General features: G+C 40.5%; 1 pseudogene; it reads right to left on the reverse strand.

Moving 5' to 3' along the window:
• Window positions 1-4434: 4434 nt before the first annotated feature.
• On the reverse strand, window positions 4435-5004 carry LOC130023752 (GTPase KRas-like; annotated as a pseudogene).
• Window positions 5005-6278: the final 1274 nt, after the last annotated feature.

The raw sequence follows: 6278 nt of genomic DNA on the forward strand, positions 1-6278 counted from the left end.
ATCTGTTTTGGGGGTCACACTCAGCAATGCTCAGGCGTTACTCCTGGCTCTGCACTGACAAATTACTCCTGGCTATGCTCAGGCAACAGTAGGGGATGCTGGGAATTGAATCCTGTCAATCATGTCTTTCTCAATATATCTGTATTCTTCTAAATATAATACAGTATTTTGGATCAGTTTATATGGTACCTGTTTCTATAATTTATGGTACCGGGGCATTAAATTGTAAAATAGGACTGATTACTAAACAATATTCATTTTTCAAAAAATAAGTTAACACATGATTCTTATGGAGCATATTCAATTAAAGGAAAAGTTATACCTGAACAAGAAAAAAATGGCTCTTTGATACATTAGTATGCCCCAAATTCTCAGTTAACCTAGGCATGTCTAATATACTGAAAGGCATTACTTTTCAGGACTCTTTCCTTTTACATCATCGGTAACCGCTACTATTGTAGTCAGGATGAAAGTGCTAAAACTCCAAATGAACCATTCTTATGAAAACACAACTATCTCTTCTCTGCTTTGCAGCAAATGGCATCTACTTTTTCCCTTGGGTCGTACATATAGGACTGCTAGGGCCAAATTTTCCCTTATCTGTTACCCTTAATTTCTATTGACAATTTCAGACTCAGCACCTAGGTGTCAGTACCAATGCTTTGTGAACTTCAGCACCGATTTTTTTTCCATATTTTAAAAAAAAATTTAAATTTTATTATTTTATTTTATTTTTATTTTTATTAGTGAAACACCATGAGGTACAAATTTTTGTGCTTGGGTTTCAATTATACAATGATCAAATACCCATTCCTTCACCAGTGCCTATTTCCCACCACCGCGAATCCCAGTATCCCTCCCACCCCCCATCCCTCCCATCCCACCCTGCCTCTATGGCAGGGCATTGCCTTTTGTTCTCTCTCTCTCTCTTATTGGGTGTTGTGGTTTGCAAAAGAGGCAATGGGTGACAATCATGTTTGGTCTATAGTCTACTTTCAGCATGCTTCTCCCATCCTGGGAGGATCTCCCAACACCCTTTATTTGGTGTTCCCTTCTCTATCTGAGCTCCCTTTCCCCCTAGCATGTGTGGCTGGCCTCCAAGCCATGGAGTAAAATTCCTGGTACTAATCTCGGCCATTTTTGAGCACCCAATTTTTTGAATATTGGAAATTTGGCTTAAATGTCAGTGGATATAAAGATAAGTTTCATTTTTACAACCAATACAGTCATTGGTTACAAAGATTTTTTATAGTGAAGATTTTTCAAATAATATTTGAGAACTGCGATGCATTTGGTGGATTGCCATATAGGTTAAATCTCACTCTGAGAAATATATTCAAATAAATACATGTATAGCACTGTAGCAATGTCCTCCCATTGTTCAACGATTTGCTCGAGTGGGCACCAGTAACATCTCCATTGTGAGACTTTTTGTTACTGTTTTTGGCATATCGAATACGCCACAGGGAGCTTGCCAGGTTCTGCCATGCAGGTGGTATACTCTCGGGAGCTTGGTGGGCTCTCTGAGAGGGTCGGAGGTATCGTACCCAGTTGGCCTTGTGCAAGAAAAATTCCTACCCACTGTACTATCGTTCCTATACATACATATATATTTAATATGAATTAATAAAATTAGAATTTTTTTCCTTGACTGTGATCTGTCTGACCCCAACTTCTGTGAATTGTGACTTTTTTGTAGTAAAAATATATGGGCTGGAGCGATAGTATAGCGGGTAGGGCATTAACCTTTCAGGGAGTGAACATGGCCGACCCAAGTTCGATTCCTCCGCCGCTCTCAGAGAGCCTGGCAAACTACGGAGAGTATCTCACCCACACAGCAAAGCCTGACAAACTACCCGTGATGTATTCGATAGGCCAAACACAGTACCAAGTCTCAAAATGAAGACGTCACTGGGCCCGTTTGAGCAAATCAAAAAATATATGGTTATGTGTGCATGTATGTGTGTATGTGCATGAGCACATGTACACAAGCATAGCATTCCTGAAAGGAGAAAAAAATACTTATTTTCACATAGAATATTCACGAGTGTACCCATGTACACATGTACACATATCCAGAACTTAAAACTGTGTAATCATGATGGTAAGTAGACAGGAATTTAGTTCAAGTCAAAAACAAATGATTTTTTTTCTCACAGCTCCACTTATTTTTTTTTCAGTCACATTGAAGGAAACTTTATTACCTATTTCTTAAGCATTCATTGTCAAAAATGGTTCAGACTTACAAAGTATTTATGAATTGTGACTTAAACCAGTGTTAAGGAAATAGCCAATACTAGAAACTTGGAAGTGTTCTTGCTTTGTTGTTGAAAGTATTCTTTAAATCTCGGCACCCACCATCTATTTAAAAATTTATTTTGAAGGTGGCTTGCCTGAAGCAAAAGAGGTATTCCTCCTTCCTTATCTGTTTGCAGGACAACCGGGGAGAATGTCTCACCGAACTATAGGTTCCCAGGGTACCCACTTCTCACCCACCGACTCAAGACCATTTGGAGAGACAAGGGCTCAGGCCCTGTGTCAGTGCTCAGACATGCTCTGATGGTCCCAGGAGCATGGCCTGCCATGACGTGACCTGATCTTTACAAGGCTGAAGGCCTAAACCGTCTTTCCACATCACTGCCAGCACGCAGACCATTTCCAAAGACAAGTTCAAGAAAATATTTCAAAGTTGAGCTTCAACAGAGTAACCTGACACAGGGAGACTCTATATAATCACTACGAGATTTTTTTTTTATCAGTGTTTTCTCAATAATTACAAAAATTTAGTAGCAGGCAAATATAGCCCCCAGTGACTGCTGTGAGCCTCATTCCTGCGGGGTCCACCCTAATAGGTTAAGCTGCCTGGCACATCACAGCAGTCTCTCTGGCGTGGAAAGGAAATGGCCCTTAGCATTTCCACTGCCTTGTATTTTTTCCATTTTTTCCACCCTTTTAATAGAAAAAATATATTTTAGGAGCATGGTCATGACAAATAGCAGTGGAAAGAGAGACTAAACGTTTGTGAACAATGTAACTTGACAATCATTAGGGTGAAACCTTCGTGAACAACATAACTTGACAATCATTAGGGTGAGAGAAATCACACGAATTGTGCCTACAAGCGGACCTTCAGGGAGCCTATGAATTCATGTTCCCTCGGTGTATCAGGAAATCGCAACTCAAATAAAAAAAGGTAAAGGTAAAGGCCCTCCCGTTGATCGTCGATTTGCTCGAGCGGGCCCAGTAACGTCTCCATTGGAGACTTTGTTGTTACTGTGTCTGGCATATCGAATACTCTCGGTAGCTTGCCGGGCTCTCCGAGAGGGGCGGAGGAATCGAACTCGGGTCGGCCATGCTGGCCGCTTGTAAGGCGAACGCCCTACCCGCTGTGCTATCGCTCTAGCCCTTTGGTTATCAATTCATTTAAGTGACTGCAGAAAACACAGAGTAGGGATGATTGAAAGCTTTATTAATTTGTTTCACACCAAAGTTCACAATTGGTAAGAATAATAGGAAATAATTAACTCCATGCACCAAAAACCAGAAGACAAAAATCTCAGGTATTCAGTTTCCTCTTCACAGGCATTGCTAGTTCAAAAACCAAGTCTCAGGGAATACTGGCACTTAGGGAAAAAAGTTTCCACTGTCATTTTAAAATAAGCATTCAAGATAAAAGCTAACAGTTTGGATTGAGCAGAAAGAAAATTAGGTAATGCTAAACTTAATCACTTAATCACTTAACTTCCCGTTAGTCGTCGATTTGCTCGAGCGGGCACCAGTAACGTCTCCATTTGTCCCTGTCGCGTGCTAGTGTAGCCCAATGGCATCTGTTCGCTCCGGGAACATGAAGGGCCTCAAACCGATCGTTCATGATCTTGACGAAGAAGTCTGACCATCTGGAAGGTGGGCGGCCACGCGGTCTTTTGACATCCCGTGGAATCCAATCAGTAACAGCTCTAGTCCAACGGTCGTCTTTAAATCTCATTACGTGACCAGCCCATCTGATTTTCGACACCTTGGCAAATGAGACAGCGTCCCTGATTCTTGATCGTCGACGGATGTCGGAACTCCGGATTTTTTTCTCTCATTTGAGTGAAACGTGATATTCCAAGCATAGCTCTTTCTATTCTTCTTTGGGAGACCTGAATAGTGTTCTCATCTTGTTTGCGTAGGGCCCAGGTCTCTGAGGCATATGTTAATGCAGGAAGAACAGTGGAATCAAAGAGATGTGCCCGGAGCCGGAGGTTCTTCGTCCTCTTAGCTATTTCTTTGACGTTCTTGAAGGCATTCCAAGCCGCTCTCTTCCTCCTGCGCAGCTTGGGTGCCAGGTCATTTGTCATGTTGACCTCTCGACCTAGGTACACATAGCTGTTGCATTCGGAGATGGTCATTCCATTGAGAGCGAATGCCTTAAGAAAAAAGTACAAATTGTACTTACATAATTATACACTTTGTCTTTGACTTTTCTTCTTTTTTTTTTAACCATCTTTGCTCATCTTTTCTTTATGTTTTCAAATTTCTCGAACTAATGTACAGAAGGCATCATCAACACCCTGTCCTGTTGTGGCATGTCTCAATGAAAGGGATACTGTAACTTCTTGCTAAGTCCTGCCTGCTTCTATCTATCTTTCTAGAAGGCAAATCACATTCATTTCCTACCAGGACCATGGGGACATCTTCAGTCTTTGACTCTTTTTATTTGTTCTCTATAATGGTGAATATCTTCAAATGACTTAGTATTATTTATGGCAAACACGCAGAGAAAGCCCTCCCCAGTTCGCATGTACTGGTCCCTCATTGCACCGTACTCCTCCTGACCTGCTGACCTGCCGTGTAGAGAATGGCCAAGAAACAGGTTTCTCCATCAATGACTACTTGTTTTCTGTAGGCGTCCTCTATCGTGGGGTCATACTCATCCACAAAGTGGTTCTGGATCAGCTGTATCGTCAAGGCACTCTTTCCCACGCCACCAGCTCCAACTACCACCTGTTAATATTCGGTCATTTACAGCAGGCCTGCGCCCTGCTCTGGAGCTGCTGGTCTCTGGCCCCACCACTGCCCGCTCAGAAACGGTGGGGCCTTGAGTTCGGCCCCAGCCGCCGCCTTCCTCCACTTATTTTTAAAAAACTTTTTCAGGTCAATTTTATTTGGTGTCTTGGATTTTTATTTACCTGATTCCCAGTGATTTACAGATACCAAAATTTTTCTTATTTAAAATAAAAACTCATTTTATGACAAAACTTAATTGATTTTTAAATTGCATTTTAGGTAAAATGTAAAAATTTACTCTACCTTCATCACCACCACCAAGTCCTTCTTCCACTGTGGTCTTGTTGTTATGTCTAATCCTCTTCTCCCTCTTTTCCCTGCTTCTTGGAAATCTGTTTTATAATCCAAGACCAAGGATTTATTAACATCTGTTTCTTTGCTTTGTTTCTTTATTTCCGCAGATGAGTGAGATCATCCTGCTTCTATCTTTCTCCTTTAATTCATTTTGCTTAATCCAGTTTCATCCAAGTGGCAGTAAACTCAAGATAAAAGTAATTTTAGTCACAGTGGGATTCAGTCCCATGAAAAATGTGTTGCAAATCCTTCCAAAAGGACAGTTCTTGACCCTGTTTGACTTTAGATCCGAAATCTCTGGTGGGTTAAAAAGATATATCATTCTCTTAATTTTTCCTCTCTGGCCTACTACCTTACCAATCAGGAAGCAGTGTTGGAGAGAATGGGAAAAGAAAGAAGAAAGAAGCAGGAAAAGGGAAAAAGAGGGGGTGTTTTAAAGGAGTTGATGCATTGGGAGCCCCAGGTTAGATCCTTAATACCACAGTCCTAGAGCATCACTTAAGTGGTTCTGAATTTAAAAAAAAAGAGCAGGAAAGTGTGATAGTTGATATTTATGTGATCTGCTTTGATTATATCTCAAATTTTTAAAAAATTTAAAGTTCTCCCACAGCAGTCTATTTTCTTAGTTTCAGGAATATTTCCTTACTCTTCGCTCTAATTTTGACTTCTACTACTCAGCTCTTGATATGGTGAAGGATATGGGACTGGAATACTGCATGCTTGAAACTCAATCACTAGTAGTATTATAAATCACAGTGCCTCAAGTAACATTTTTTTTTTATAAATTGCTGTGTTCTTTCTACTTCTTTCAAATGCATTAATTTTATGCCATTAAGGGAAAAAAATTAGTTGGCAGCAAAGAAAATGTTAAAATATTAGAAAGTATCTTATCCACATTATGTGATTTTACAAATTATTCTTTTTAGGCAAAGCTT

Source organism: Sorex fumeus, unplaced genomic scaffold, assembly GCF_029834395.1.
Source record: "Sorex fumeus unplaced genomic scaffold, SorFum_2.1 ptg000024l, whole genome shotgun sequence".
NCBI lineage: Eukaryota > Metazoa > Chordata > Mammalia > Eulipotyphla > Soricidae > Sorex > Sorex fumeus.